General features: G+C 37.8%; 1 protein-coding gene and 1 long non-coding RNA gene across 4 annotated transcripts in view; one reads left to right on the forward strand and one right to left on the reverse strand.

Moving 5' to 3' along the window:
* Positions 1-16,960, forward strand: part of LOC5567757 (molybdenum cofactor biosynthesis protein 1) — a 76,944-nt gene that overhangs the window by 19,644 nt on the left and 40,340 nt on the right. The window lies entirely within an intron of this gene.
* On the reverse strand, positions 3,609-4,786 carry LOC110675908. Its single transcript, XR_002499907.1, has 2 exons — positions 4,147-4,786; positions 3,609-4,082 (listed from the first exon to the last, which is right to left on the reverse strand). It is a non-coding gene; the product is annotated as an uncharacterized LOC110675908 (long non-coding RNA).

Raw genomic sequence — 16,960 nt, forward strand, 5'->3', positions numbered from 1 at the left:
GTCCGATCAGCATCCATTTTGTCCATTTCTATCACATGTAGGTATATAGAACAAATTCATAAGTTGTACATACTCTCTACAGTAAAATCCTTAATTGTTCCAATGAAATAGTATTACCTTGAATATGTATCAACGATAACTAGGAATTCGCCTTGTCCAAAGTCTTTAGCAGTAAAAAAATCTATTTGTAATATTTCCCAAGGCCCCTGTGGCAGCTTCCTGGTGGATAATGGAATGGGTGGATTTTTTCTCGAAATTTGTAAGCATGTTGAGCATTTCTTCACGAAATTTTCTGCCTCGGTGCTCATACCTGGCCACCAAAAATATTCTCTAAGAATCCTTTTTGTTGACGCTATACCAACGTGGCCTTGATGTGCTGATTATAGAACTTTGAACCTCAGTTGCTCAGGTACTATTATACGATCATCTTTGAAAACTAAGCTTCCTAAAAACGTAAGTTTGCTGCTTGTACCTCATAACGTTGTAAACCAGACTGCCACACTCCAACATCCAGGGAACAACGTACTTTGGACAACTCCATATCAGTTTCTGAAATTCTCTCGATCTCATCCCATGATAAATCCATGATTCCGGCATCCAATTTGTACAATAGATGTTTCTCGAATGAATCGTCGAAAGGCTCTGCTGGTCTACTTTCTTCAACTAATCTTGACAATGCGTTAGCTATATTCAATGATCCTGGAATACACTCAACTTCAAAATCGTACGGCTGAAGTCGCAAAACCCAACTTCCTGCCCGCGAAACAGCACGTCTGCCTATTCTGTGCCTGCTATTGAAAATGAATTCATTGGACTCTGCGTCTGATCGTATGGTAAAGAATTCTCCAAGTAAATACATAGAAAATCTTTCCACACCCCATACCATAGCCAAGGATTCCTTCTGGGTGTGTGGATACTTTTTTTCTGCGTTCGTAAGAGATTTTGAAGCACAGGCTATAGCCCGAGGTTTTGATTCACCATCAAACTGAACGAGAACGGCACCTGTGATGCAATTATTCTTTTAAAATTAATTAAACAAACTGTATAAATATATATATAATTACCTAAACCATTCGGAGATGCATCAACATACAATTCAGTGTGATCTCCCTAACTGAAATATCCCAGCGTATTGATTCCCTTCCATGCCTTGTGCTTTAGATTTTGAAATTCATCCTCCAATTCTTGATTCCAGTAGAAAACATCACCATTTGCCAGTTCGCGTAGACGCCTTGTCTTATCCGCTCTTTGATGGATGAACTTTTCAATGAAAGTGATTAATCCAAGAAAACTTTTGACTTTCGCCAAGGATTGGGGAGCCCGAAAATTTTGTATTGCTCTAATTTTGTCGTCTTCAATTTGCCAACCATTTTCAGAAAGCCTGAAACCCAAAAATCTTACAGATTTTTGTCCAATAGCACATTTTGATAGATTGATCCTTACGTTATGATTCTCCAGCCGTTTCATCACCTCTGCTAAATTTTCGTCATGCTCTTGTTTTGTTTTTCCGTGAATTAAAACATCATCCGAGTAATTTACCGTTCCTTTGCAGCCTTTCAAAATGATTGATTGAAGAATTTCTTGAAAAATGTCTGGGGCATTGCATTACCCAAAAGGCAATCTGCAGTATCTAATAGAGTGGTTCAAAATATCGTTTTTGCTCCACACCGCTCATTCGATTCTAGATCAAATTCTGAGTGTCCTCCCAAAATTTGAGCTCATTTGGGTGAAAACTGAGACTGCACAAGCCCTTTTAAGTTTATATGGGAATTACTATGAGAAAAGCAACCAATTCATTAAATCAGTCATAGTGTTTGCCCCTGTGCTCTTGAGGATAAGAGCTACATTGATGCTGTGAGATACATTCATCAGCTACAACTTTGCCGAAGACCGTTTTTCAATCGGACGCCCCGGTAATTAGTTATTGATTTATATCCAGTCTCAAATTCTTCAGCAGTGCTCATTTAACTTCTGAACAGGCAACATTGCTGCACCTGGCGCGAAAGATAGCACGCACAAGTCATGGCTACTATGTTCTACTGCATATATCCAGTGATGCCTGCAGAACAGTCCAATAATTATAGCCAAAGTTTTACAACTCATTCAAAAATCAATAACTAATTACTGGGGCGTTCGATTTGAAAACGGTATTCGGCAAAGTTGTAGCTGATGAATGTATCTCACAGTGTCAACGTAGCTCTTATCCCCAAGAGCACATGGGCAAACCTTATGACCGATTGAATGAATTGGTTGCATTTCTCATAGTAATTCCCATATAAACTTTGAAGGGCTTGTGCAGTCTCAGTTTTCATCCAAATGAGCTCAAATTTTGGGAGGACACTCAGAATTTGATTGAGAATTGAATGAGCGGTGTGGAGCAAAAACGATTTTTTGAACCACTCTAGTATCTATACAAGGCATCACCAGCAAAAAAAATTGTTAGATGTCTTGAATCTTCATCAAGTTCGACATGGAAATATGCACTCGTTAAATCAATCGTTGAGAAGTAGGTTGACCCATGCAATTCCATAAGTATCGAGTCAAACGTAGGCATCATAAATGGCGTTCTAAAAATACACTTATTCGGGCCTCTCAGATCTATAACCAAACGAATGCAATGCTTTCCTTTTGGAACCACTAATAGTGATGAACAGAATGATCTATCCATAGACTCGTTAACTTCTTCGATTATTCCTACCAAAAAATAATTCATCAATAAAAAAATGAGTACTCATCTGATTTATTCATTTACCTGACACAAGCAAATCATCGATCTTCCTTTTAACTAGATTTTTAAAAGGTGGCAGTATGTGAGTATAAACATTACGGGATGGAGGCATATTCTTATCATATTTTAATGAAACTGGAGGAACATTGAATCTAGGGAATTCTTTAGAAGCAGCGATCATACTTATATCCATATAGTCCGATAGCGTTAGTTCACATGACCATGCACCAACATCTTTTATGGGTACGTCAAGTCCAATGGCTAGAACACTATAGTGTAGCGCTGTATTATATCCCAATAAAGCTCTGGTTTCATCAACAACATAAAATTTTTGGTCTATCTTCTGTGATATACAGTTCTGCAGAAAATGTTGCCAGAACATCAATATTTTTATTGGATCTGGAAACGCACATCATATATTAATTTCTTTACAGGTTCGTTTGCCAAAATTGAATCAAACACCGATTTTGTAACGGTACTAACTTGAGCTCCTGAATCTATAAAGAATTCTACTCCAATTCCAGCAACTGTGCCAACGATAACTGCCTCGTCTTTTCTCTGAACATCTTTCTTGTCCACTTTCGAGATGTTCATTGGACCCATATTTTCATTTAACTTTGTAATCTACAATTCATTTTCATCATATATTGCTGTTTGCGTTTGACGTGCAAATTTTGCTCGAATGCGTTCCAAATGCGGTAACACAAACTAATCAAAGGACACTTAGCAACCATGATCCATATCACTGCCAACCTAGCAAAGAAAAACGATCTTTGACTTCGCCTTCCTTGTTGAAAATCTTACCGCATTTGGTGTTCCCGCATTTGTTATTTGCATTTCAAACGCACACAGCAATATTACCAATAATTAAGAATGTTTATTTACGATTCTGAACTGATCGTTTATTTAAAGTATTTTAACTACGTCGTTTATACATTCTTATAAAATTAAATAAACAAAAAAAAAGTTCATTGTTGAATTTCTAATCTAATTATTGGAATCAGTGTCGGAAAATCCCTTTACTTCTTTTTCATCTAACTCCTCATCACGTTGATTAACCAGAGAAATTCGTCGAGTTTCGTTTGATCGGAAATTCGTTACAGGTTCGCATTGAAGTCGTCTCTTAATGCCTCGATCGATGCCCAATATCGGTGGTACACATACGAGCAATGTGGCCTTTTGTTTGACATTTGTGACAAACCTTATCAATCACAGGACACTCCGAAGGTGGGTGATACACGCTACTACACCTCCAGCATAGGCGCGTCTGGACCGCGGTAGAAAAGCGAATTTCCTCCTCTTCTTCCTCTGTGTGCGCCACGTCTACCGTTAGAGTTCCAGCTTGGTCTGCCACCTAATATTAATCATAAATTACACGAAATTACTAAATCATTTGTAAGCAAAAAAATTATTCATACCATTAAATCTTTCTTGTCGATAATTCGTCAGATTTGAATATCTCTCGACTGCTGCAATGACTGCTGCTCCAGATGGTGATGTTGAATTACGTTGTTGTGTTCTCATGAATTCCTCTTCGTTTAATCTCTCTATTTCAGAATCTAGAACCGCGTCAATCAGATCTTTTAGGGATCCTTGGCGAACCCAGTTCCTAAGAGCTAGCTTACAAACTCGACTGTCCAGTGCACCCATGGTTATTGTACGCATTACAGATTCCAGGTAACCACAGAGCTTGGTGGCTGCTCCGACCCTTCTTACAAATTGTACGCTGCTTTCTAAAATGTTTTAAGTTCCGGAACCAGACCGGATTGGAGTATAACTTTTACTCACTTCTACGGACAACGGCAAACCGAACTAGGAGATTATCACTCAACTAATTCAGGGGGAACTTGGGGGTTTTCTCACTTGGGAATAAACACGACTTGTACGTTTGAGGTGTAAAACTGAAGAGAGCCTCTTTGGGCTTGTTTATTGTAAATATAGTTCGACAGCAGTGTTGCCAGTTTCTGCTGAATAGTTTATGTGGTGCTGAATACACTCATAAATGTTTTTATACAAAGTATATAATTTCGATATACATCAGCTCTTCCTTCTTATAAAAGATCGAACAGTAATTCAATAACAATAACTTTAATAATATTCGAATCCACTTTCTACTCTAGACTTCCTAATTCTTTTTGAACGCCGGGGTAGGCCAGTAAGCGCTACCGGTTCCGACGGAAATTTTCTTTTCCTATTCATACGCTCTACTATTTCATTTTGATCCTTTCTTAATTCACTAACACTCTGATCCGGTATTTGCCAGACATCGATCTCCTCAGATGGTCTTTCGGGTTCGGCTACAGTCGGTAACGACCGACCAGTGTCAACTACTCGCACTGTACGTCTTGGCTGGTCCCGTAGACCTCGTCCATCCTTAACGAGCCTGATTTGTGTTGGATGTGCGGTAGTTGTCGCCTCGTTTCCAACCATGATCTGCAATACGTTTTTAGAAAATCGTTTTAGAAAGGATGCCTTTATCCATTTTTCGCGTACACGTGGAATGTTATGCTTGTACCACACAATGTCCCCTGGTATCAGAGAATTTAACGGATCTGTTCTATAACTTGCAACATTTTGGCTAGTATTTGCCTCATCATTGGGGGATTGTGGTACAAGCATCTGCTTATAATGTTTCTTAGGGTTAACCAAATCGATTAACATCTTAGGAGTATACGTAAAGATTTTCTCAGAAGGAAAATTACCTTCCATCGTCAAATTGTTATTTCTATAATTGAATAGAAACAAGTTGATCTGATCCTCCAAACTCAACTCCAACATTCCAGGTTCTAATAAGAATTTCTTGAGTACGTCTTTAACTGTTCTTACAAGTCTCTCCGCCTGGCCATTACTAGCAGGATTATATGGAGGACTGTTCAAAACCTTTATACCTTGTCTTTGAAGGAAACTTTTGAAAGAATGTGAGTTGAAAGGAGGACCATTGTCCGACACTATGACGTCCGGTAATCCAAAACGAGCAAAAAATTCAATGAGTTTCGTCAATACCTCTGAACAGTTTGTACCTTTTCTCATCTATTCTACCTCCACCCATTTAGAGAAACTATCCACCATCAATAAGAAGGTACGATGTTCAAAATGGAAGAAATCAATGTGTATTCTGCTAAATGGTCTCGTGGTAGGTATCCATTTTGAAGTAATGTTTTGTTTTGGTACTATTGCCATACTTGCACAAACGTCACAAGCAGCAACAAAATTTTCAATATGTGTGTTTATTCCAAACCAGTACACTGTTCTTCTCGCCAGTCTTTTCATTTTGACGATACCCGCATGGTTGCCATGTAAAAGTTTTAGAATCTCTTTTTGCATTACCTGTGGTATTACGACTCTGTCTTGAAATAACAAGCAGTCTTCAATAATCTCTATTTCCTGTCGATTGGTATAAACATCAGCAAATTGTCTGTCTATCTTCTTTGGCCAACCATGGTGTATACAATCTATGATTTTCTGTAAACAGTCATCCTTCTTAGTCTCTCTAGCAATAACCAGAAAATCAATAGGCAAGTTGTCCCCAAAATTTATGCTTTTAATAAATTCTTGATCATATTCACTGGGAACTGACACTTCTAATGGAAATCGCGAACAAAAATCCGCATTACCCATTTTTGCAGAAGGCCTGTACTGAATGTCGAAATCATACACCGAAAGTTCTAAAATGTAGCGTTGAATTCTTGTCACAAATATTGAATGTTTGCCCTCTTTACCGAAAATCCCAACTAAAGGTTTGTGGTCGGTAAAAACTGTAAATTTTTGACCATACAAATATTTATGGAATTTCTTAATTGTGCAAACAAGTGCAAGTGCTTCTAAATGTAATATGGGGTATTTCTTTTGTGCTGCATTTAACGAAAAATACGTGAAACATATTGGTTTCTCAACCTCGTCAATTACATGAGCAATTACTCCTCCCAAACCATAGCCAGATGCATCTGTGACAACAACAATAGGTTTCTCCGGGTCATAAAATTCAAGAAAATCAGTTTCTAGTAATAACTTTTTAGAATTCTCAAATGCTTCATTACAATTACTGTTCCATTCAAACTTGACATTGTTTTTCAATAAATTGTACAAATGATACCATTTTGAAGACAAATTTGGGATAAATTTGTTATAATAATTGATAAGTCCCAAATAAGACTTCAATTCAGTCACATTTGTTGGAATTTTAGCTTCTCTTATAGTTGCAATTTTGCTTGAGCAAGGAGTTAAACCTTTGCTACTAATCATATGACCAAGATACTCTAGTTCAGTCACAAAAAACCTGCATTTGTCCCAATTAATTTTGATATTTGCTTTAGACAATCTATCTAGCACCATGTAAAGTTTTTTCTTGCAATCCTTCAAGTCTTTTCCTGCAATAAGCGCATCATCCAAATAGACGCAAACGTTATCAATACCATGCAATACTTGATCCATAACCTGCTGAAATATAGATGCACTAGAGGAAGCTCCCTGTGGCAATCTATTATAGGTAAAAAGTCCCTTAATTGTGTTAATTACCATTTTCTTGATCGTTCAGATAATGATAGCTGTGTATAAGCGCCCTCTAAATCAAGAGCACAAAAAACAGTACATCCCGCCAATTGAGCGAAAAGATCCTGAGCAACAGGTAATGGGTAAGTATTTGGTATGATAAATTTATTAATCGAGACCTTGCAGTCAATTACTAGTCGTATGTCATTATTTTTCTTCATTACTACAACTACAGGTGATGCCCACTCACTGGTTTGAATAGGAGTTATCACTTTCTCTGCTTCTAATTTGTCCAAATAATTTAAAACTTTCTCCCTCAAACGATAAGGAACGTCGTAAGCCTTCTTAAAAATAGGAATATCACTTTTCAGAACCAAATCGGCTTCAAAATGTTTTATAGGCTTAGAGAAATTCTTGACAAATACGTCAGAAAAATTCAGCTTAATATCTGCAATTAGTGCATCATGTTCCTTCACTGAAATATTATTCACTGGCATCAAATTACCAAAAAAAATTCTCCAGTTGGGAAAGAACTCATCCAACCACGGTCTGCCCAGCAAAGGAATAAACTGGTAATCACAATCAAGTACTAAAAGTGTTAAATTAGCTTCCTTACCATTGTATTTAACCTTAACCCCAACTTCCCCAGACACCTTTAATCTGGAACCATTTATAACAATCAGTTGTTTAGAACTTTTTACTAGAGGAAGGCCAAATTTGGAAGTAAATAAATTTTTGCCCATTACTGTAACAGAAGAACCACTGTTCACCTCCATCTGTACAATATTGTTCTCAATAGACACATTCAATAAACAGGGATCGCTTATCTTATTGATTGAAGTAACATGCATACATTATAAATCACCTGAATCATTTTCGTCCGTATCCCAGTTCACCGACCTCAACCTATCCAGTCGCTCGGCCAAGCTGACTGTACTGCTTCCTTCCTGGGCATCGATACGGTTGACTTCGCTGTTCCTCTCATTTTTCAGCTTGTAGCATTTTCTGCGTACGTGTCCACTGCGTTTGCAGAAGTCACAGTAGCGCTGATCCAAGGGCCATTGATCGTTGTCTCGGTTGAACCTCCGATGAGCAGGTCCAGCAGATGAATCTCGATACCTGACTTGCTGAAAATTTGAGTTTTTCCGGGAATTATAATAACGATCCTCCGCTGGTCGAATATCCGGTCGTACACCAAGTCGGCTTTTCACCGAACCGCGAAAACCTTGTGCTGCCTCCTTCATTCGCTGAACGACCGCGCCTCTTCCTCCAGTCAAAGGATATCTTGTGTTTAAAGAAGCTACCAAGCCGACATCTTCGTTGTTCGCCAAAGCTTTTGTATGGGTCGCCGCCATTTCCCAGGTGGCAATAATCTTCTCCGCTTGCTCCAGCGTAAACTTTGCACTGTCCTCAGTGAGAAGACGATGCTTAAGATTATTATCCGTTAAGCCAACAAGAATGCGATCCAAAATGAGTCGATTCTTTTGGTCACCGAACTCGCAGTGTTCTGCTTGGAGCTTCAGTGAAAAGATAAAATGAAAAGATAAAATCGCTAGCCGACTCACCAGCTTGTTGTACCTTAGTACCAAAATTGTACCGCTGGAGTAGAACTGAGTCTGTTTTATCGAGCCTCTCCTTAAGCTTTTGGATTAGCACTTCGTAGGACACTTCGTCCATCAGTGCCTCTGTCGGATAGAGCTTTTCAGCCATACTGAACAAATAGTCTCCTCCTAATAAGAACATTTGGTCTTTCTTATCATTTTCGTTGACCCTGTTCACCCGGAAATGGAAAGCTAATCGCCTGACCCAGGAAGCAAACGATTGTCCCTTACGGTAGGGTTCAATATTGGGGGCCACTACATAGGACATATTTGCCAATATCTAAGCAACAACGAAAAAAATTAAATTTTACAAAAAGTTCACAAAATTAAAATGCAAATTCAAAAAAAAATAAACTTGGACCGGCCTAATCTTCACAACTGAGTCGAAAAAGATATAAAAGAATGATTACACTCACCCAATCACAACGTAACCTCACCAACGCACCAGCCAACAAGCGGAAGGAAGGCTTGCAACTCGCCACCCAGCGATAAAGGAACAGCCGGAAATTTCCCGCCAAAGCCAGCTACCGACGCCGCACAATTCACTGCGCAGATGCCTACACCGCTCCAGTCAATTTTGGACCAGCCTAATCCTCCTTCCCGCGGGAGATGGGAAAAAAATCTCACCGTGATGGCTGCCGCCCGAGCTGTTGCACTGATCGCGCGCCGAAAATCCAACTTTCGGACGCCGTTTTCCTCGTCGCCACTAAAATGTTTTAAGTTCCGGAACCAGACCGGATTGGGGTATAACTTTTACTCACTTCTACGGACAACGGCAAACCGAACTGGGAGATTATCACTCAACTAATTCAGGGGGAACTTGGGGGTTTTCTCACTTGGGAATAAACACGACTGGTACGTTTGAGGTGTAAAACTGAAGAGAGCCTCTTTGGGCTTGTTTATTGTAAATATAGTTCGACAGCAGTGTTGCCAGTTTCTGCTGAATAGTTTATGGGGTGCTGAATACACTCATAAATGTTTTTATACAAAGTATATAATTTCGATATACATCACTTTCGTCTTTCTTTTGTAACATGTTAAGGAGCCTGCTTCTCTGCGACATCATATATGTTCTTGATCCAAAATATTCGTTCAATCGAGCAATCGCGTTAACGAAGTTTCATCAGGCATTCCAGGAGCCGTTTTAGTACTATCCAACATTTCCAACAGCTTTGCTCCAGCCTTAATCTTGAAAATACCAATCCGGGTTTTTTGTCCGTTGATTCCATAAGATCCGTAGAGACCTCCAAAATCTTTTTCCAATGCTCGTATGCTTTTCTATCGATTTCTATTTCTCCATCCGACGGTAGGCATTCTGGAATGTTCAAGGCTCCAAGCGACAGGCCACCGGTAGAAAATGATGACTTTTCCAGGGATTTGTTTCTATCCGTACTTGGCCGAGTTTCTTTGAAATTCTCCGATGGTACTGATGGTTCCCCTTGAACATCCTCTGCCAACGTCGTCAGTTCTTTCAATAATTCAATTTCCGTCATCTTCAAGTTGCTGAGAAATAATCATAAGAAAACAAATTACTACTGTTGTCATGGTAATTGTTAGGAATTCAAACAGAAAATTTTCATCCGAATAAATCGAATCGTTATGTGTTTCAATTATCTATCATTCATAGCGTTCTGGAAAACTCTGCCTTCTCTGAATCCTAATTTATGAATCTCCGCCTTCTCTATCGGAATTCAAACTTTTAAACTTCCGCCATCTCTATCGGAGTTTTTTTTTTTTTTTTTTTTTTGGAACTGCCGCCTTCTCTATCGGAGTTTAAATTTGTTTTTTTTTACATCCGCCTTCTCTATCGGTGTTTAATTTTTAAATTACTAAACATCCGCCTTCCCTAATGGAGTTTATAAATAAGCATTTTTGATCACAGTTTACAGGATATTCGCCTTTTTCATCGAATATCCAGATCTGCTTCGCAGTAACAAGCAGTTAAGAAAAGGTTTCCACTTTCTCAGTTCCACTGGATATTCACCCACGACCGGAAGACTCGGCTGCACCATTGTTGAGTCCGGGGGGGGTATCCAAATCATCCATTTCTACTATTTTCTGCTCGTCTTCTCTTCTTCTCTAAAATTGTCTGCTTTAAATTATCTGTCAGTACTCTACCAGATTCGTTGTAAGACTGACTTTCGGTGAAACATTCGATTCTTCAAAGCATCCTTGATTGATTCCTATTTTCTCAGGCTTCTTTGTTTTGTATGAAATTCAAAGTAATTTTATCTTTTCACTAAGTCTATTTTATTTCTATTTTCTTTTTTCATCTATATATATTAGATTTATTATTCTGAATATCTTATTAACTATTATTACTGATACTCTATCTGATACAACAGCTCCAAGGGGGGGGGGGGGGGGAGGGGGGGGGGAGTCAAGCCAAGCGTGACAAGCCTTACAAAAATTTCGGAGGACTCCTACAAAAAACGTGTCAAAAAAGTTGAAATTTACATTTTACGTGACATAATTTGTGTACCATCCCTAAGCATCAATGAAATCAGTGTTTTATACAACTGTGTATGTGAACTGTAGCTAAAAATTGTGACGTGCTGGAACGTTTCTGAGAACGGCATCAGATACAGCAACCCAAAATTGATAATTGACATAATTTGATCCTTGAGACACGCAAAAATGTAATTTTTGTTACGCTGTGTAATCATCAATAAGAATGCTTTTAAACTACCAAAATAGCCAAAGTTATCTCGTTCAATCTTTTATTATCGATTAATCGAAGCTTTGATTCAAATAAAACGTGCAATTCTAAACACCCTGTGCATGTTTTTGACCCGCCCGCATATGCATCATCCATCCGTGACATGGCTTCGAATTTTGCTCAATCAATTATATTATCGCTAAACTAGCACTGGGACGAAAATGAAAGAAAATTTCCAATGCTAAATTGTGGCTAACTGCTCCGATGCAAACAACAGCCGACTGCTAAACGGATCCGATAATGAATAAACACACCCCTCCACGCCTACTTTGATAGGAAATTTGCTCCATATCGTTACATCAGAATGAGTTTACATCTACACACTCAAATTTCGCCGGGCGACTGGTTTTTTTCTGAAGTTGTTGACATAATTGCTGCGGACACGTCTTCGTTTCTGTGGTTTTTAGCTGACTTAGTGATGGTTTGATTGCTATGAGGGTTATAAAAATTCAAATATGTGATAAACAATCTCTGTCACTCATACTGCTGATGCTCCCCGATGATGGATGAAAAAATGATGGCATGTGCAGAATATTAATCAAACAACATCTATCAATTCTGTGAATTCTTGTTTTTAAGGATCAATTCCAATCAGATTCAATGTATTTTTGTTCGTGCTACTTTTAGACTAATCTTGCCTCGATCCTAAACAATGTGCTGCATAAGCGTCATTGGCCTACGTGCGCGATCGATGACTTGCGTTTTCCTATGTCAGACTTTATCCAATATTTATGTTTTTTTCTCGCCTCACTTCGTTTGTGTAGAATGGTGGTTAAGGTTGAAATCACGAATACACAACATTTCCGATATAGAACATCAAACCACGCAGGGAAAAAGAAGCCGGACACATGCGCCACTCATTCGACTTTTTGGGCATTCGCGCAAACGCATACCGGTTAACCGGATCAATCTGGTTCGCGATAACCAGATTCGGTTCGTCATTTTGCAGAACCACTACATCGTACGAGGGCCGGGGCACCGTGTCCGTATGAAGGCCATACCCATGTATTTCTAGCCGGCTGATTTTTTCACAGTGCGTTGACTGGCGTGGTAACTGGCTGGTTCGGATTTAGCTCAGCCCGAATGGAGGCTCGATACTGTTTGTTTGTAAATATTGGCTTGGCCCGAGCGAGACGAGAAACAGCGAAGCGAACAAGTTTGTTGAAATGATTAGCGATTAGACGAGATGAGAGGCAAACTCATGTTTTGACGAATTTTAACGTTGCTTGCGAAAACACCATTTTAGCGAGATTTAACTATTATAATTATTGGGTTTCTGCAAAAACCATTTTAGCGTAACGGCAATACTTTGGACATCTACGCAGGCTGATTTCTAGTTGAAAGGATAACAGCCTACACAAGAAAATGATCTGTCGTAAAAATTACTATTTTAGCTGACTATGTCCATTCTTTAAACTACTATGGAATTCCATAAAAATTTACTATGTTCATGGTACAAATGGAAACGGAAATAAAAAAAATATCGCGGGTCTTCAGTACTGCGGCGCTCATTTTAAATCCACATCCAGCGGCGGCGGTAACGTGCAGAAGATATGCGCGCAATTCAAACGCAACGTCAAAATTCAAGTAGGCTTGGATTTTCTAATTATTCATGGACGCAAATGTTTCAAATTTGCTAAATCTGAAACATTTGGTGATTTTTATTATCACTGCGACGGTATATCGACATTTCCAGATAATCGCATTACGTGGATTTATCCTGCAGAGCACAATAGTGGGCGACAAATACCCTTTTTATACTTTATTAGTATTTTTCTAAACATTACATTCATTTCTTATATCTAGGTGATCTGTGTTATTAGACAACACTATCATCCTAATTTGGTAACACAAATCTAAGATTGTATTAACATTTTGTTAACAACAAATTACATTGAATTTGCCTTAGCAGTTACGAATTTTTACAGGTGAGTTGATTTCACCTGCTAAGAGAAAAAAGAAACGATTTCAATTTACTTAACCTAAATATATAACGCATTATCGTGCCAAAGCCAATAGAAGATTGTAACGATTTTTGCCTGAAATTATTAATTATTTTATTTGACATTTGTTCCAATGTTTCAACATTGGATATTCTATGCAACTCATTAGTACTATACCAGGAAGGAAGCTTCAGGATCATTTTCAAAATTTTATTTTGAATCCTTTGCAGAGCCTTCTTCCTGGTATTACAACAGCTAGTCCATATTGGTACAGCATACAACATAGCTGGCCTGAAAATTTGTTTGAAAATCAAAAGCTTGTTCTTAAGGCAAAGTTTCGATTTTCTGTTAATAAGCGAATACAGACCTTTTATATATTTGTTACAGTGCTCTCAATGTGATTTTTGAAAGTTAAATTCTTATCTAGCATGAGCCCTAGGTACTTAACTTCATAACCAATTTTTTGGAACCCCTCTCATCGTAACAACATGTCTACTTGAAGGTTTCAAATAAAGATTTTCTGGTTTATGTTGGAATATTATTAGTTGAATTTTGGAAGCATTAGAAGAAATTCTCCATTTTTGCAAGTATGAAGAAAAAAATATCCAAACTTTTTGCAATCGACTGCAGATGACACGCAGGCTTCGTCCTTTGGCGGAGAGGCCTGTGTCATCCGCAAACAAGGATTTTCGACATCTCTGAGGTAAGTCAGATGTGAAAATATTGTATCATATTGGTCCCAAAATGCTGCCTTGAAGAGCACCAGCTCTTAAAGGAAGCCTTTCAGATCTGGAGTTCTAATAATTAACCTGAAGTGAACGATTTGACAGATAACTTTGAATTATTCTAACAATGTATGTTGGAAAATTAAAGTTTTTTAATTTTACTATCAAACCTTCATGCCAAACACTGTCGAATGCTTTTTTTATGTCTAAAAGAGCAAGACCAGAACAATAACCTTCAGATTTGTTGGAACGGATCAAATTAGTAACACGTAAAAGTTGATGAGTGGTCGAATGCCCATGGCGGAATCCGAACTGTTCATTGGCAAAAAATGAATTTTCGTTGATGTGGGCCATCATTCTGTTCAAAATGACCTTTTCAAAAAGTTTACTGATGGAGGAAAGCAAACTGATTGGACGATAGCTAGAAGCTTCTGCACGATTTTTGTCTGGTTTTAAAATTTTTAACCTTAGCATTTTTCCATTTGTCAGGAAAATATGATAACTGCAAACATTTGTTAAATATATCAACTAAAAATGATAAGCTACTTTCTGGAAGTTTCTTGATGAGGATGTAGAAAATTCCATCATCGCCAGGAGTTTTCTTATTTTTGAATTTTTTAATAATAGTTCTCATTCTTCCAGGAATTTTCGAAAACGTTCTCTTAATTGAGAAGTCCTGAGTAACTTGATTTTCTATTGAACTAGTAAGTCCTAAATTAAAATTGTGCGCGCATTCGAACTGCATAGCAAGTTTTTGAGCTTTTTCGCAATTAGTTAGTAATAGTTTGTTTTCCTCTTTCAATGCCGGTATTGGCTTCTGAGTTTTTTTTTTCCAAATTTTAGATAATTTCCAAAAGGGCTGGAAACCAGCGTCCAATTGAGAAATTTTATTTTCAAAATTTTTGTTTCTTAATTGAGCAAAACGTTTCTTGATTTCTTTATGCAGATCCTGCCGTCTATAATCACGGATTCAAATTTTACTTCACATTTTGGAATTGCAATGCTCCTGGCTTCAACAATGGAATTTGTTAAAGTTTCAAGAGCATTGTCAATATCAAGTTTAGTTTCTAAAGAAATGTTAACATCAAGATTAGAGTCAACATACGTTTTATATATATATTCCAGTCGGCTCGTAAATAATTGAAAGTGGAGCTGATAGGATTGAGAATCGCTTCTTGGGATATTTGAAATGTAACAGGGACATGATCAGAATCAAAATCAGCATGAGTAATCAGTTGGCTACCGACTCTAGTGGTTAAGACCAAATCAATCGTAGAAAGGTTTCTAGAAGAGTATGGCCATCAGGGTATTGGATTGAGAAAAATAATTAAGAGGAAAATAACCATCATCGTTTTTCAAATTTTCAAAACCAGTTTTTTTGCTCAAAATTGAAGCAACATTCTTGAAAATCTATCATTGCATTTCACTTGCCATCTGTAATGTAATGATAGATTTCCATGTGGATATCTTTAAATTTGAACAAAAAAACTGGTTTTCCACTTTTGATGATTGCTGATGATTGAATGATGGATTCTTGAGCCTTAAGAGCACTTATCAAATGAAATTCTGTCATTGGAATTACTTTGCGAATTATTCCATGAGCGATGTTTGGTATTGAAATCATTAATGACCTTTTTTTTACTTATTGCGAGTCAATTTTCGCAAGTCAGTTTGGAGCAAATTAACTTGCTGTCCAGAGCATTGAAAAGGCAAATAGGCAGCTATGAAAGTACTATGTTCTACAGCAAAAAAGCAGTGTTGCTCTGAAAGTAATTGAATGATCATCTCAGCATGATTTAGACTTTGTTATCAATAATAACAAATTATCCTTACGTCCTATCAAAATGTGGTCTTCGGCTGTTATAGCTTATAGCTGAGAAGATTTCACATGAGAAGAGTTTGCTCACTTTTCCATAGATTATTATGACGAGAAGTTAGAGGACTGAACACAAAAGGTTTGCCTTTTCCATAGTAATTTCACATAGAGTTTATGTCAAACATTTTCGTCTCTCCTCTTCAGCTCACTGTTTTTTCATTGTACAATTATACGCATTACGTATGTAGAAACAGATTCTAACCCATTATCTCAAATGCCATTGCCCCGAATTCCATTACCCCGAATGTACCATTACTCCGAATGCTATTTCCCCGAATTTAAAAATATCTTGATATGATGATATTGATAACATTTCCTCATGATATTGGAATTCGGGGTGATGGGTCGTTCGAGGTTTTGGAATTCGGGATAATGGCGTTCGGGTTAATGGCATTCGGGGTAATGAGGTAGAATCTAAATTATGTAAGTATTTTATGTAAATTTATATTCAAGCAAATTTGAGAAGTGTCAACATACATATTCTGTCTGATATTCCTATCAGACATTAGTAGTTCCTTGCGGGATCCTGAGAATGCATAATTAGTTATTGACAATGCTGTACGAAATCTGTCGATTCCTTGTAAACTCCTAAGATTTCCAAGGCGGCCTTTTCTAGCGGAATACTGTGGATTTCTAGTTGTATTTTGCTGGTAATATATTGAGGATTCTGAATAGGTTTCCAGCGGAATTTGGAGATTGCTAGTGGCAGTCTGTAAAGTCTTTATTAACTTAATATTACAGCGGAATCTTAAAATTCTAAGTGATATCCTCAAAATTCTTAGCAAGCTCTTGGGTAGATGTCAATTCATATCTGGCTCCTAAGCAAGATCCTGAGAACTCTAAGCAAGATTCTGTGGATTCCTAGCGAGATACTTCAGTG

The sequence above is a fragment of the Aedes aegypti genome, chromosome 2 (genome assembly GCF_002204515.2).
Source record: "Aedes aegypti strain LVP_AGWG chromosome 2, AaegL5.0 Primary Assembly, whole genome shotgun sequence".
In the NCBI taxonomy this organism is placed as follows: domain Eukaryota; kingdom Metazoa; phylum Arthropoda; class Insecta; order Diptera; family Culicidae; genus Aedes; species Aedes aegypti.